The sequence below is a fragment of the Euphorbia lathyris genome, chromosome 10 (assembly GCF_963576675.1).
Source record: "Euphorbia lathyris chromosome 10, ddEupLath1.1, whole genome shotgun sequence".
Taxonomy (NCBI): domain Eukaryota; kingdom Viridiplantae; phylum Streptophyta; class Magnoliopsida; order Malpighiales; family Euphorbiaceae; genus Euphorbia; species Euphorbia lathyris.
The window spans coordinates 29,611,111-29,628,839 of NC_088919.1; positions in this window are offsets into that span (position 1 = coordinate 29,611,111).

Here is a 17,729-nt window from a genome sequence, read left to right on the forward strand (position 1 = left end):
AACTTGAGATGTTTATAACTCAAAGTAATAATTATCTTTTAATTCAATTCAATTTTTACTATTGTTTTATTTAAACTTTGATCTAGCAATATTCTTTAAGTAATTCTAACGGGTGTTTTCATGCAAAAGTATTTATAAAGAGATTTTGGTATTTTCTCATGGAAACTTTGTTGAACACTTAAGCAAATTCGGATTTATATTTCGTCATTACGATAAGTCGATTAATCAGATTTAGGTACCGAATTTGATTAGGGTTTTCAATCTTAGACTGAGAGGAAAGATTGATAACGATTTAATTCCTTTAAATTAAATAAATTGGTAATTTATTATATCTTTTCTAAACAAATCAAAGTTCTAAGTTGTGTTTTTGCTTAGTATAAATTAACCTTGGAATAAGCTTTAATCTAAATATAATTTCTGTAAATTGTACTTATAACTGTAACCACAATTAGAATTAGAAACCATTTAAACCTTAAAAGATTTTCTTATAAACCTCGAGAAAACGAATTTAATCAGAATAGTAATTTTTATCAAAACTTCTGTGTGGGATTGATATCGTTTATTACTACGAGTGAAACTGTGCACTAGTGGAATTTGCCCAACATATCACTGAACCAAAACATCCCTAAACTGAAATATTACTGAACTGAAACATTACTGAACTAAAACATCATTAAATTGAAACATCACTAAAATGAAACATCACTGAACTAAAATATTACTGAACTGAAACATTACTAAACTAAAACATTACTGAACTGAAACATCATTGAACTGAAACATTAATAAACTGAAATATCACTCAACTGAAACATTACTTAACTGAAATATTACTGAACTGAAACATTACTGAACTGAAACATCACTGAACTGAAATATTACTAAACTGAAACATCACTGAACTAAAACATTACTGAACTGAAACATCACTTAACAGAAACATTACTGAATAGAAACATTACTGAATAGAAACATTACTGAACTCAAACATTACTAAACTCAAACATTGCTAAACTAAAACATCATTCAAGTGAAACATTATTAAACTGAAATATTACTAAACTGAAACATCACTCAACTAAAACATCACTCAACTGAAACATTACTAAACTGAAACATTACCGAACTGAAACATTACTAAACTGAAACATCACTAACTTGAAACATCACTGAACTAAAACATTACTAAACTGAAACATTACTGAACTGAAACATCACTAAACTAAAACATCACTGAACTGAAACATTACTAAACAGAAACATTACTAAACTCAAACATTACTAAACTTAAACATTGATAAACTGAAACATTACTGAACTGAAACATTACTCAACTGAAACGTTACTGAACTGATACATTACTAAACTAAAATATTACTAAACTGAAATATTACCGAACTGAATAATCACTGAAATGAAACATTACTAAACTGAAACATCACTCAACTTAAACATAACTGAACTGACACATTACTCAACTGAAACATCACTGAACAGAAACATTACTGAACTCAAACATTGCTAAACTGAAATATTACTGAACTGAAGCATTACTCAACTGAAACATTACTGAATTGAAACAATACAAAACTGAAATATTACTAAACTGAAACATCACTCAACTGAAACATAACTGAACTTAAAGATTACTGAATTGAAAGATTACTGAACTGAAACATCACTGAACTAAAGTATTACTAAACAGAAACATCACTGAACTAAAACATTATTAAACTGAAACATTACTGAATTAGAACATAACTAAACTGAAACATCACTGAACTGAAACATTACTAAACTTAAACCTCGCTCAACTTAAACATTACTGAACTGAAACATTATTGAACTGAAACATCACTGAACTGAAATATTACAAAACTGAAACATCACGGAACGGAAACATCATTGAATTGAAGCATTAGTGAACTAAAACATCACTGAACTGAAACATCACTTGGCAGAAACATTACTGAACTCAAACATTACTAAATTCAAACATTGTTAAACTGAAACATTACTGAACTAAAACATCACTAAACTGAAACATTACTGAACTGAAACATTACTAAACTGAAATATCTCAACTTAAACATTACTGAAATGAAACATTACTCAAATGAAACATTAATGAACTGAAACACCATTGAACTGAAACATTACTGAACTCAAACATTACTAAACTCAAACATTGCTAAACTGAAACATTACTGAACTGAAACATCACTCAACTGAAACATTACTGAACTGAAATATTACTAAACTGAAATATTACTAAAATGAAACTTCGCTCAACTGAAACGTTACTAAACTCAAACATTACTGAACTGAAACATTATTGAATTGAAACATTGGTGAACTGAAACATCACTGAACTGAAACATTACCAAACTGATACATCACTCAACTGAAATATTACTAAACTGAAATATTACTGAACTGAAACATCACTGAACTGAAATATTACTAAACTGAAACGTCACTAAACTAAAACATTACTAAACTGAAACATTACTGAATAAGAACATTATTGAACTGAAATATCACTGAACTGAAATATTACTAAACTGAAACCTCACTCAACTTAAACATTACTGAACTGAAACATTACTGAACTGAAACATCATTGAACTAAAATATTACAAAACTGAAACATCACGTAACAAAAACATCAGTGAACTGAAACATTACTGAACTGAAACATCATTGAAATGAAACATTACTAAACAGAAACCTCACTTAACTGAAACATCACTGAACTGAAATATTACAAAATTGAAACATCACTGAACTGAAACATAACTAAACTGAAACATTACTAAACTGAAATGTGACTGAAGTGAAACATCACTGCACTGAAATGTTACAGAACTAAAACATCACAGAACTGAAACATTACTGAACTGAAACATCACTAAATCGAAACATTAATGAACTAAAACATTACTAAGCCGAAACATCACTGAACTGAAATATTACTAAACTTAAACATCAGTCAACTGAAACATTAATAAACTAAAATATTAATAAACGGAAACATTACTAAACTGAAATATTCGTAAACTGAAAAATTATTGAACTACATTTTGTAATAAGGAAGTCACTAAACTAGTGGTTAGGTACTACAAGTTGTATGGCTCTTTCGTGGGAAAATGGAGGCGTGCCAGATAATTATAGTATTCTCGAACTATGGAATGAAATTTAGTGCACTTTCTAACTTCTACGTAACAAACGATTGTAAGAAATAAAGAGACTGAAAAATTCTAAAGAATTCAATTATCAAAACGATACCGACCTTACAAAAAAGGATTAAAGAACAAATAAAATAAAATTATACTGGGAAATGAATGAACTTTGGATCTGAAAATTGAAACTACTAGAATAACTGAGAATTATAAAAATGCTAAAGTCTATGGATAATTTGCTAGAGTTTTGCTTGGGTGTGTTGAGTTGTTGAGTTGTCATCGTGATTTCTTCCTTTTATAGATGTTGGAGGTAACTTTATGCTTCTTTCCACTAATCCACGTTCTCCACCATATTGAGTAACTGCTCCATTTTGACTTCCACGATGGATTGATTTTACCGCTTTCTATTTTTCTTGCTTTCTAATTGGCTCACAAAAAAACACGTTAAAATATTAACTGGCACTTAGTTCCCCTAAGTTTACCTCAAGTGTCCCCTGATGTCCATTCCTGAAAAATCTACTTAGACGTAAGTTAGGCCCATTAATAAATAAAAAATATATAAAAGCCAAAAAATTAATTACGGTGCAAACAATTGCCCCCCACAAGCATGAATTTGAAAGCCAAAAATTTATGCTTGGACCCTAACAAAAATCTTTTAGGCTTCAACCAATGAAAAAATTCATAAAAGTAAAGATAAATTACTTTAATAAACACATTTAGTTAGAACAAAAAAAACACTAGTGAGTCTTCCACATAAATTAAAATTCTTAACAAAAATAAAAAAAAGGGTAAATTATAAAACTAGGTCAAATGGAAGGCTCGTTTACATATTTAACCCATTTACTCAACCTACTACATATCTAGACTATTTTTGTGTGACTTTTCCATAATACCCTCAATATTTACGCGCGTCTGTCTCCCTCCCGTCTGACTTCGCAGATTCGATCATATGCGAAGCATGCGAAGCTAATGTTTGGTTTATTTGATGAATTTAATTAGCATATGCGAAGCCTGCGAAGCTAATGTTTGGTTTATTTGATGAATTTACTTAGCATATGTCAATTACTTGATGTGTTTTTAAGCCAATTCGCGAAGTGGTATATAACAAAAAATGTCAAACAACAAAGGATTCTAACATTAAAATCATAACATTATCAAAATTTACAACAAGATTGCCACAATAAACTCCTAACAAATCACTTCATAATACATAGGCTCATATTCAGTACCAATGGATGGATGTGTCTCACGGTACAGAACAAAATTGCCACAATAAACTCCTAACAAATCACTTCATTATACATAGACTCTTATTCACCACCGATGGATGGATGTCTCACGATACATATGCTCCTATTCACCACTGAGGGATGGACGTGTCCCACGGTGTAAGCTCTTATCCACCATCGATGGTTGGAAGTCCAGGCCTTTTTGAATGGATGTCTCTCATGGCACCCCAGCACGGTGGCTTCTAGGAATGGATATTATATATTCAACCACCTTCAGAGAAATTTATCCGTGTTCGTCAGAAACAAAGGAAGATTTGGCTTCGCGAAACGAGGATTCGCTAAGTATGCGAACATAAATGTGCAAGGAATATGGTGATTTTACTTAGCGAAACAATGATTTCGCGACGTCTGCAAGGAGAAATGTGACGCTCTGACTTCACGAAACGATGATTTCGTGGAGTCTGCGAGAGAAATTGAATTACCTCACAAACTTCTTGTAATCATCATTTCGCGAAGTTAAATCGATAAATTTCTCCCAGCAGACTTCGTGAAAACGGCATATGCTAAGTAAATTTAAGGGAAAAATGCAGGAAAAACTGTATATATACTTACATTTTTCGACGAAACCAATATGATAAACTGGAAAAAACGATTAAAATAATGTAGAATCACCATTTCTTCGATGGTCATAAGAAGAAAGAAACCAAGTAACAAGCAGGAACATGAATATGAAGAACCATGGCTTCGTTTTCTAGGATTAGAAAGTTACAGAATCAAGAGATGGAGGAAAAAGAGAAATACATGGTGATTTGTGAAAATGGTGCAAATTTCGTGCAATTTAAAGGAAGATAGGAAGATCAAAAGTCTTCGAATCATTAATGGAGGAGCCAACAACCGTTTCGCGTAACCAAGGAGAAGAGTGGAGAGAGACCGTTCGCGGAAGGGGAAGTGGGAAGGTTGGGGGTATTATCGGAAAGTCACATAAAAATAGTCTAAATATGTAGTAGGTTAAGCAAATGGGTTAAATATGTAAATGGACCTCCCATTTGACCTAGTTTTATAATTTACCCAAATAAAAAAACACGGCATTAATAAAAACAAATGAAAAGTCAATACATAAAAAAATGGAAGATAAGGATACAGATTGAAAGAAATTCAAATACTACAATAACATAAAATAATAATATGATAAAGATTGGTGCAAAAGAGTTTCAAATAGATTAGGAGTGCCAAAACCAAAACGGAAGATAAAACCTTAATAACAAAACAGACTAGTATATATAATTAAGAAAATTAGAACTCGTTACAGCAACGAATAATTAAAAAGGAAATAGTGCAAAAGAAGTTGTGATACCTTGTTGTGAGAGCGTCCTCAATTACCAGAGTGATTTCATTGGGTGTATTTCCATTCATCTTGAGGAAAGATTCAGAAGCAACAGACAAGCTATCGCTGCGCTGTCCTAGAATCTTTGCCAAAAATGGTGAGGCCGTTTGAAGCATTCTGAGTAAATCAACTGAAGCGCTACTGAACAAGAGACACAACAACAGAGAAGACTTCGTTATGATTGGCCGTGGCACTGGCTGCTGTGGATGAAAGGGACAGTAGAGCCGTTTCCCTCCAACGGTTATTTCAAAACTCGAAATGACTGATGCCTTGAAGTGTCACTATAAAAGGCCTGTCATTTGCTTCATTGGAACTTGATCTTCACGCGAAAGCTCTGAGCAAATTCATACCCGAAGTTCCAAGCCCAAAGCAAAGCAAAGCAATTTTACACATACTCCTATTCTTTTGTGTAAACAATAGATTAGATCATTCAAGTGTTCTTCATCTAGAACAAAATATTATCAATCACTAAACTTAGTTAGGAGACTCTAAGTTGCTTTGTATTTAGCAATCATAGTTGGATAGTGCTAAGTGTAGGTATATAGAGTACGGTACTCTGTAACTGCTCACTAACTATTGTAAATGGTTTGTGCTCTACCTAAAAGAGCTTAGTAGTGGATTAAAGCTCGGAAAAGGAATTCCGGGGACTAGATATAGGCAGGAGGCCGAACTAGGATAAACTGCTGAGTAGTATTCTCTATCTCTTATCTCCTACATCCGCTTGCTTTTATATTTGTTAAGGAAATGTTTAACCTTAGCTGCTGAGTTTCTTTATCTAGTGTTGTGTTCAGGAATAGACTTCTAAGTGCTATCTTCTGAATCAACATCAGAGACAACTTTAGTTGCTGACCAACTAAAGCTGCCTCTGACTGCACCCAGTATCGTTGTGCTATTAATTTGTGTGAGAAAATATATTTCACAAGTAGGAACAAGTCAGCCTTAATACATAAAATTTTAAATATTTCCTTTAACCCCCCCTATGAACTTATTCTCATAACACAAGGGACCAACAAACGTGACAGATAGTTTTGACCTATTTCTGGCTCATTTCTTCTGTCTTTGGCCTGTTCCTTGCTGATATTCCTTTATATTGAGTTTTTATGCGTTTCAAACCTATCTGTGTAAAAATCATGAACAAACAAGTGAAATCTTTCTAAAACCTATCCTAAACTAAGCTAAATGCATACAAACATGAATATGCATGCGTAAATATGTAAATTAAGGACTTATCAATTCCCTACACTTAATCTTTTGCTTGTCCTCAATCAAAGACGTTTGCTTCTTCTTCGAATCGTTTTAAATTACGATTATATAAGTTCATCTTTATCTGAAAAATTGAAAAAGTTCTAAAGAATATCTTGGAAGACAATTTATATGCAAAATCTAAAGTATGTAAACAGAATATAACTACCAACTATCTCATTTGTACTTTTGGTAACAAGATGAAGATTTCAGGACGTTTTTTGAAGCAAACACTTATGATAAAAAAGACTCAAGACATTTTTAGGTATCCTAATTTCTATTTCGCTCATATGGTTGCATTTTATGCTCCGTACCATACTCACCGTTTTCCGCTCTTTTCTTATCTCTTTTGTTTTTTTTACTCATTTTTCGAGTTGCAATCCGCGCGCGCGCGCGCGCGCGCGCGCGCGCGCGCGCGCACACACACACACACACACATATATATATATATATATATATATAGTGGTGAGATCCAGTGTGACAAGGGGTTAGGGTGTGACAATGAGCTTATTGTGTGACATAATAAAACTACGTAGTTTTGATGATAATTAAAAAGGGTAAGGTGGCAAATTTGTAAATAAAATGAAAGAGAGGATATAGAAAATTATTTTATTTCTTTTCTTTAAAATACATTTTCCCGATATTTCTAACATTGTTTTTCGAAATTTTTTATACTATTAGACTCGTCTAAATTAGACGGTCATTTTAAGATCCATGAAGCTCAAGTAAAAAAAATTCCGGTGAACGGAATTCGGGTGGGCGTTTTTCCGCGAGAAACAAAGTGCCCAGAAAATTCTTAAAAAATTCCAGAAAATATAAAAAATTATTCTAAGAAACTTTAATTCCTGGGTCGAAGCGTAACTTCTTACGGTTAAGTCCGAATAAAATTGTTTCCTTAATTTTATCCATTTTACATGCTTCAACAATTTGTTGGGTCAAAACTGTAAGGAATCTCGCTTTGAGCCAAGAATTAAAGTTTCTTAAAATGATGTTTTACATGTTTTGAAATTTTTTGATAATTTTCCGGGTACGTTTTTTGTCCTACTTATATTGTTCCAAATCATTGTATCATTTGTTCCAACATAATACTTATATTGTTCCAACAGAAAATTATTTTATTTCTTTTCTTTAAAATATATTTTTCCGACATTTCTAACCTTTTTTTTCAAAAATTTTTATACTATTAGACTCGTCTAAATTAGACGATCATTTTAAGATCCCTAAAGCTCAAGTAAAAAAAATTCCGGTGAACGGAATCCGGGTGGACATTTTCTGGCGAGAAAAAAAGTGCCCAGAAAATTCTCAAAAACTTTCAAAAAATGTAAAATACTATTCTAAGAAACTTTAATTCTTTGGTCGAAGCGGGATTTCTTACGGTTTTGACCCAATAAATTATTGAATGATGTAAAATGGATAAAATTAAGGAAAAAGTTTTATTGGGACTAAACTATAATAAATCCTACTTTGACTCAAGAATTAAAGTTTATCCAAATAATGTTTTACATTTTGTGGAATTTTTTAAGAATTTTCTGGGCACTTTTGGGTTTTTTTTACGGAAAACGCTCATCTAACCGCTAGATTCCGTTGATTTGGGACTAAACCGTACGAAATCTCACTTTGAGTCAAGAATTAAAGTTTCTCAGAATAATGTTTTACATTTTTTGAATATTATTTTCTCACAGAAAAATAGATCGTCGGATTCCGTTCACCGGAAATTTTTTTACCCAAGCTTCTAGGATCTTAAAATGACGGTCTAATTAAAATGAGTCCAACGGTATAAATTTTTTTTGAAAAACGAGGTTGGAAAAGTTGGAAAAATGCATTTTAAAGAAAAAAATAAAACAATTTTCTCTTTCTTTTTATTTACAAATTTACCATCTTGCCCTAGTTAATTACAAAATTGGTCTTTGTCACACCATAAGAGATGTGTCACACCTGATCTCTCCTCTATCTATATATATATGGGAAAAGTACGAAAAAAATGCTCGTGGTTTGCCTTGTTTGCAAATAGAGGTCCGTGGTTTAAAAGTTTCCAAATAGAGGTACGTGATATGTTTTTTTACAAAACAATGTATTTAAAAGTAAATTAGTAAGTAATTGATGACAATTAAGAATATTTTTTAATTTTTTTTTCAATTACATTTATTTATTGACATAACACGGATTCCAAAATCAAATTTTAATTGTGTAAAATAAACTTAAATATTAATTTAGTTCACAAACTGTCAAATTAGTAAAAAACATAAAATTCCACCATATTATTCATTGTTTCGATTTAGGAAGTTGCTTTTTTCGGTGGTTGTGGTTTGCTTATATGTAAGAATAATTTTTTTTAAAGATAAAAATGTATTTGGTTGTAATTAGAACTTAATTGTGTAATTGTAATACTTTGTTTTCTAAATAAAACATACCACAGACCTTTATTTGTAAATTTTTAAACCACATGCTTCTCACCTTTTTTTATATCTCATTGGATATTTCTCTCAACTCGTTTTTTCTCTCAAATGCATATACATTCATCCTTTATTGACTTAATGACCTTATATGTATTATGGTTGTAGTTTCCTTAGTTCCTCATCTGTATTTTGAAATAATTTTGAGAAGAATCAAGTTAAAAACAGTTTGTAAAAACACGTTTTAAGAAATCATAAGTTTAAAAGTTGCATATAAATGTTCAATTTTAAAATAAGATAAACATATACAAGAATAACGTAAAATGACAAAGAGGAAGGGTACCAGGATCGACTTTTTTGATTTACTTTTTTGATCTCTCTTCTTGATCCAAGTCAGCAAAGAGACACATCTTTCTTGATTTTTCTAATTTTTTTCATTGATAATAATAATTTGTTTTTTCTTTTTTTTTTCGTACATAGACTCGATAGACGACCCCCCTACACTTAAATCGGATAATGTCCTCATTGAGCGGGAAAAATAGAAAATGTAAACATGCTAAAACTAAAAACTAGAAAATGAAAAACTAAAAAGGAAAGAAAATAAAAATATGGAAAGATAGAACTTATCCTGCATGTGGTGAAGATGGTGTGAACTCAACATTGTTACAACGGAAAAAGGAAAACAGTTTCCGACATGTTGAAGCATGATCTTTCTTCAAAGTCTCAACATCTTGGTTGATTTTGTCGACCTTCGTCATTAAATTGGCATTATCCTCTGTTGAACTACGCTTCGAATGATCAATCAACCACACAGAGAAACAAAGTACACAAAGATCACAGATTGGATCTTGAAACAACAATCAAAAGAATACACACAGAATTTACCCTGGTTCGGCTTAACTGCCTACATCCAGCAACTTCACTAATCAATGGAGATTACAACAAGATTGAAACAGTTTCTCCTTTTCCAGAAACTCTCGTGTTTTCCCAATCCCAATTCAGATTATCACAGCGTACACTTATGACTTAGTCTAAGAATCTCTCTTATGAAACTACTTCCCAACCCAGACCTTTTATAGCCTTTACAAAGTTGTGAAAATACCCAAAATATCCTTACTCAAAAATGTACAAACTCAGCAAGACCTACTGACCAGTGGTAACACAGCAAGACCATGTTGACCTGTATTATCACCTCAGTACCATGCTGATCACAGCCATGCTGACTTGATAACTCAGCATTTCGACTTCTTGATTTTACTCTTGCTGACGGGTTGACTTACAATTATGCTGACTTGATTACCCAGCATCATTCTTGTAATAGAAAACAACGACTTATAATGCTGACTTGTTGACTCAGCATCATCATCAGCAAGTGATAGAAAACAACGACTTACAATCTCCACCTTGTCTTTCTAATCACTCCATCAACTAGTGAAGAAAATACACTCAAGGACCACTGACCATCCTAACCAGTTTCAAGCAATGTTCAAATTTATTACTTGAAACAGATTTGGTCAGCATGTCGGCTGGGTTATCCTCAGTTCCCACTTTCACCACCTGAACAGTACCAGTGCTAATCACATCCCTGACGAAATGCATTCTCACATCTATGTGTTTGGATTGCTCGTGAAAAACTTGATGTTTTGACAGATGTATAGCTCCTTGGCTATCACAGTAAATCTTCAAACCATCAATCTGTGTCACTCCAAGTTCCGTTAAGACTCCTCTCAGCCACATAGCTTCTTTTACTGCCTCTGTAACAGCAATAAACTCAGCTTCGGTTGTTGACAAAGTCACAACTGACTGTAGACTTGCCCTCCAACTTATTGCAGTTCCAAACACAGTGAATACGTACCCGGTTTGGGATTTTCTGGTGTCAATGCTACCAGCATAATCAGAATCAACAAAACCTGCTACATCATCCACTAGGGCTTCAGCTCCACCATAACTCAAACCTTTACTCAGTGAGCCTTTGACATACCTCAGCACCCACTTCACCGCTGACCAATGAGTTCTTCCTGGATTTGCCATGAACCTGCTGATGAGACTCACAGCATGAGCCAAATCTGGACGTGTACAGACCATCGCATACATTAGACAGCCTACAACACTCGAATATGGCACCCTCTCCATGTCTTCCTTTTCCTCATCAGTTTGAGGACTCTGCTTACTGCTCAGCTTGAAGTGACTTGCAAGTGGAGTGAGAACGGCCTTTGAATTCGTCATACCAAAACGTTCTAACACCTTGCTCAGATGAGCTGACTGACTTAGGAACAGCTTCTTTCTTCCTCTGTCTCGAGAAATTTGCATTCCTAAAATTTTTCGTGCTGACCCGAGATCCTTCATCTCAAACCGTGTGTTTAGTTGTGCCTTTAACTGATTTATGGCTGCTTTGTTTTGACAAGCTATAAGCATATCATCAACATATAACAAGAGATAAATCTTAGAGCCATCACTAAGGTCTCTACTATACACACACCAGTCATAACTAGACCTATGAAAGTCCTGACTTATCATAAACTCATCGAACTTCATGTACCACTGTCTAGGGGACTGTTTCAGACCATATAGAGACTTCTTAAGCAAACATACCCGCTGGTCTTTATCTCCTATTTCAAAACCCTCTGGTTGTTGCATATATATGACCTCATCCAGGTTTCCATGAAGAAAAGCTGTTTTGACATCTAACTGTTCTAATTCTAGATCAAAACGAGCTACAAGAGAGAGAATAATCCTGATAGACCTATGTTTAACAACCGGTGAATAAATTTCATTAAAGTCTATACCTTCCTGCTGAGTAAACCCTTTGGCCACCAACCTAGCTTTAAACCTAGGTTCCTCTACACCAGGTATCCCTTCCTTTCTTTTAAACACCCACCTTGAACCGACCAACTTCTTATCAAAAGGTTTATCTACCAAAATCCAAGTTTCATTTTTATCAAGGGATTTTATCTCATCCTTCATAGCGTTAAGCCATTGTTCCTTATCAACCGAATTCACAGCTTCCCTATAGGTTACAAGTTCAGACTCTTGTACTTCCTTAGCAACACTAAATGCATAAGCTACAAGGTCCTCAAAACCATATCTAACCAGGGCCCTAGGGACTCTTCTTTCACGGTCTCTAACAAGTCTATAGCTTTGACTGGACTCAGTATCATTACCATCACTGACTTCTTGCTCGGTTTTACGGGTGTTTTCACTATTTTCTTCAAGCTCCACCTCATTCTTAACACTTTCAAGGTTTTGAATGGACTTAGGACTACTCGGTTCTAACTGAGTTTTTTCTTGGTTTTTTCGATAAGGAAAATCCATCTCATTGAACACAACATTTCTGCTGACTATGGATTTCTTATAACCAGATTCTAGGCACCACAACTTATAGCCCTTGACTCCTATAGGGTAGCCTATAAAAACACATCTTAGAGCCCGAGGTTCTAATTTTCCCTGTCTAACGTGTGCAAAAGCTGAACAACCAAACACTCTAAGTTTTTCATAATCCTCTGGGTAATCAGACCACATTTGCATAGGTGTTTTAAAACCTATAGCAGATGATGGGCACCTATTGATTAGGTAACACGCAGTTTGCACTGCTTCAGCCCAGAAAGACTTAGGGAGACTGGATTGGATTAACATGCACCTAACTCTTTCTAGGATAGTCCTATTATACCTCTCTGCTAGGCCATTCTGCTCTGGAGTTCCAGGAACGGTATGATGTTTAGTTATACCTGACTTCTTGCACAAAGTGATGAAATCTTTGTCAAGAAACTCCAAACCATTGTCGGTTCTCAACCTTTTGATTTTCTTTCCTGTTTGGTTTTCCACTAACACTTTCCAATCCTTGAACGTTTGCAAAGCCTCATTCTTATGAGCTAGAATATAAACCCATACTCTTCTAGAGTAATCATCAATAAGAGTCATAAAATAGGTCCTCCCACCATGAGACTTAGTTCTTGTTGGCCCCCCATAGGTCAGAGTGAATGTACTCAAGAATGTCCTGGGTTCTATGTATTGCTGACTTAGGAAACTTGACTTTACTGGACTTCCCTAAGACACAGTTCTCACAGAAATCTATCTTTCCTATGTGATCTTTACCAAGACAACCCTGCTTCCTAAGTTCTTGTAAACCAACTTCACTCACGTGACCTAGTCTAAGGTGCCAAAGATTGGTTCTATCAGTTTTAGACTCGGTGAGATTTGCGGTAGAGACTAACACAGTACTACCTAGGAGTGTGTATAGGCCATTACTCATGGTACCTTTCATAACAACTAAAGTTCCTCTAGATATCCTTATGATACCCCCTTCGGCTCTATAATTGTATCCTTGTTTATCAAGCGTACCCAAAGAAATTAAATTTCTTTTCAGTTCTGGCACATACCTCACACCGGTCATAATCCTTTCTTGACCATCGAACATCTTCAGCCTAATGGAGCCTTGACCCAGTACCTTGCACAACTTGTTGTTGCCTAGAAGAACCCTCCCACCTTCCTCTTGAAAGTCTTCGAACCACGTCCTGTTGGGAGTCATATGGAACGTACATCCGCTGTCCAAGATCCAGTCAGTGATTGGATCTTTATCAGTGACAGCAAGGACCTCGGCGCTCTCATAACCTTCTTCTACCACAGCGGCTTCACCTTGATCTTTAGGCTGACCTAGACTCTTGTTCCTCTCAGGACAGTTTTTCCTGAAATGTCCTTCCTTATGGCAGTGAAAACACTTGTAGACCTTGCCTTCTTTATTGCTTGAGGATGTAGTTTTGGACTTTTTCCCGTTCTTGTTCTTTGGCTTGTGAGAGTCCTTTTTCTCAGACCTTCCACGAACAAACAATCCTTCTGCAGCTTCAGTGTTGGTGTTGGCCTCAATCTGTTTTGACTTTAGCGCCATCAGAACTTCTTCCAGACTTAGTGTTTCTCTAGCGTACTTCATGGTTTCAACAAAATGACTGAAAGACTGGGGTAAAGAATTCAAGATCATTATGGCCTGATCTTCATCTTCAATCTTTACCTCTATGTTCTCTAGGTCAATTATGATCTTTGATGAATCATCAAGATAGTCTTCAACTGGCTTGTCCTCGTTCATCTTGAAGCCGAAAAGCTTTCCCTTAAGATAAACCCGATTGGTGAGTGTCTTCGTCATGTACAACTGTTCAAGCTTGAGCCAAACCCCAGCAGCTGAGGTTTCCTTCGAAACTTCTCTTAGCACTTTATCGCCAAGATACAGGACGATCGTATTGTAAGCCAATTCAAGAAGATCTTCTTTCTCCTTGTAAGTCGTTGTTTTCTATCACTTGCTGATGATGATGCTGAGTCAACAAGTCAGCATTGTAAGTCATTGTTGTTTTCTATTACAAGAATGATGCTGGGTAATCAAGTCAGCATAATTGTAAGTCAACCCGTCAGCAAGAGTAAAATCAAGAAGTCGAAATGCTGAGTTATCAAGTCAGCATGGCTGTGATCAGCATGGTACTGAGGTGATAATACAGGTCAACATGGTCTTGCTGTGTTACCACTGGTCAGTAGGTCTTGGTGAGTTTGTACATTTTTGAGTAAGGATATTTTGGGTATTTTCACAACTTTGTAAAGGCTATAAAAGGTCTGGGTTGGGAAGTAGTTTCATAAGAGAGATTCTTAGACTAAGTCATAAGTGTACACTGTGATAATCTGAATTGGGATTGGGAAAACACGAGAGTTTCTGGAAAAGGAGAAACTGTTTCAATCTTGTTGTAATCTCCATTGATTAGTGAAGTTGTTGGATGTAGGTAGTTAAGCCGAACCAGGGTAAATTCTGTGTGTATTCTTTTGATTGTTGTTTCAAGATCCAATCTGTGATCTTTGTGTACTTTGTTTCTCTGTGTGGTTGATTGATCATTCGAAGCGTAGTTCAACAATTGGTATCAGAGCTAATCAAGAACAGAGCAATGGGTTTTACAAAGATCGAGATCGAGCGTTTCAATGGTAAGGGAGATTTTGCTCTATGGAGACAGAGGATGAAGGCAATCTTGGTTCAAATGAAGGTTGCGAAGGCTCTGAAGGGCGAGAATGATGCTGGGTAATCAAGTCAGCAGTACGGTATGCCCATAACGTATCATCAAGCTTAATTGACCAATCTTTCCTGGAGGATGAAACTGTTTTCTCCAGAATCCATTTTAGTTCTCTATTTGAAATTTCAACTTGCCCACTTGTTTGTGGATGATAAGGGGTAGAGACACGATGGTGTACCCTATATTTTCTCATTAGAGTTGCAAATGAACTGTTTATAAAATGTGTTCCTCCATCACTTATTATTTGGTCTTGGTACTCCAAATCTGCTAAAAAGTTTTTTCAAGAATTTTATTACGACCTTTGCATCATTAGTGGGAGCAACTATTGCTTCAACCCATTTAGACATATAGTCAGCAACAACTAATATATATGTATTGCCAAATGACATGAGGAATGGGGCCATGAAATCTATACCCCAAACATAAAAAAATTTCTACCTCTAAGATAGATCTTAATGGCATTTCATCACGTTTTCCTAAGTTACCATTTCTTTGGCACTTATCATAATGAGTGACATAAGTAGGAACTTCTCTAAACAACATTGGCCAAAAGAACCCACTATCTAATATCTTGGCTGCAGTTTTAGTAGCTCCATGATGTCCTCCATATGGGCTATCATGACAATCATGAATTATAGAATTTATTTCATGATCATTCACGTATTTTCTGATTATTCCATCTCCACATACTTTAAATAAATATGGGTCATCCCATAGATATTTCTTAACATCTGAGATAAACTTTTTCTTTTGATGATATGTTAAATCAGAAGGAACAATATTTGCTGCGTGGTAATTTGCAAAATCAGCATACCATGGTACTATATAATAACTAACTTTCGTAAGATTTTTTCATCAGCAAAATTATCATTTATACCAGAAGACTCTCCTAATGGTCCATACTCATCCTCTAACCTGGATAGATGGTCTGCTACAACATTTTCAACCCCCTTTTTATCTCTTATTTCGATGTCAAATTCTTGTAACAAGAGAACCAATCGAATGAGACGAGGTTTTGCATCTTCTTTGAGAATAAATATCTCAAAGCAGCATGATTAGTATATATAATCACTTTTGATCCTAACAGATATGACCTGAACTTATCACATGCAAATACTACTGCTAACATTTCTTTTTCAGTTGTCGTATAATTCAATTGCGCTCCTGACATTGTATGACTTGCATAATATATCACATGCAACTTTTTATCTTTTCTTTGACCTAATGCATACCATACAGCTAAATCATTTGCATCACACATAAGCTCAAATGGTTGATCCTAATCTGGTTTGTTATCACTGGTGTAGTGACTAAGGCTGTTTTAAGAATATTAAAAGCTTTTAGACAGTCCTTATTAAAGTTAAATGGATTATCTTTAATTAACAAATTAATGAGAGGTTTAGCAATAATAGAAAAATTCTTAATGAATCTCCTGTAAAAACCAGCATGGCCTAGAAACGACCTAATACCTTTAATATTTGTTGGTGCTGGTAATTTCTCTATTAGTTCAGTTTTTGCTCTATCTACCTATATACCCTTTTCTGAGATTTTATTCCCTAAGACAATTCCTTCATCTATCATGAAGTGACATTTTTCCCAATTCAAAACTAGGTTTGTCTTTTCACATCCAACTAAAACTTTATCTAAGTTCATTAAGCATGCATCGAAAGAATCTCCATATACAGAGAAATCATCCATGAATACTTCCATGATAACTTCTATGAAATCACTAAAAATGGAGGTCATGCATCTCTGAAATGTGGTTGGTGCATTGCATAAACCAAAAGACATTCTTCTATAAAAAAATGTACCATATGGACATGTAAATGTAGTTTTATCCTGATCATTTTGATAAATAAATATCTAGAAAAATCCAGAGTATCCATCAAGGAAACAATAAAAAAGCATGTCCAGCTATCCTTTCTATCATTTGGTCAATAAAAGGTAAGGGGAAATGATCTTTCCTAGCTGAATTAAACTTCCTATAGTCTACACAAACCCTCCATCTGGTGGTGGTTCGTATTGAGTTCACCTTGTTCGTTTCTTACTACAATCATACCTCCTTTCTTAGGTACACAGTGAATAGGACTAACCCATTCACTATCTGATATAGGGTATATAATTCCTGCATCTAATAATTTGGTAATTTCTGCCCTTACTACTTCTTTCATATTTGGATTCAATCTTATTTGCCTATCTACTTTAGGTAATTGTCCCTCAATTAGGTGTATCCTATGCATTACTATATTTGGACTAATTCC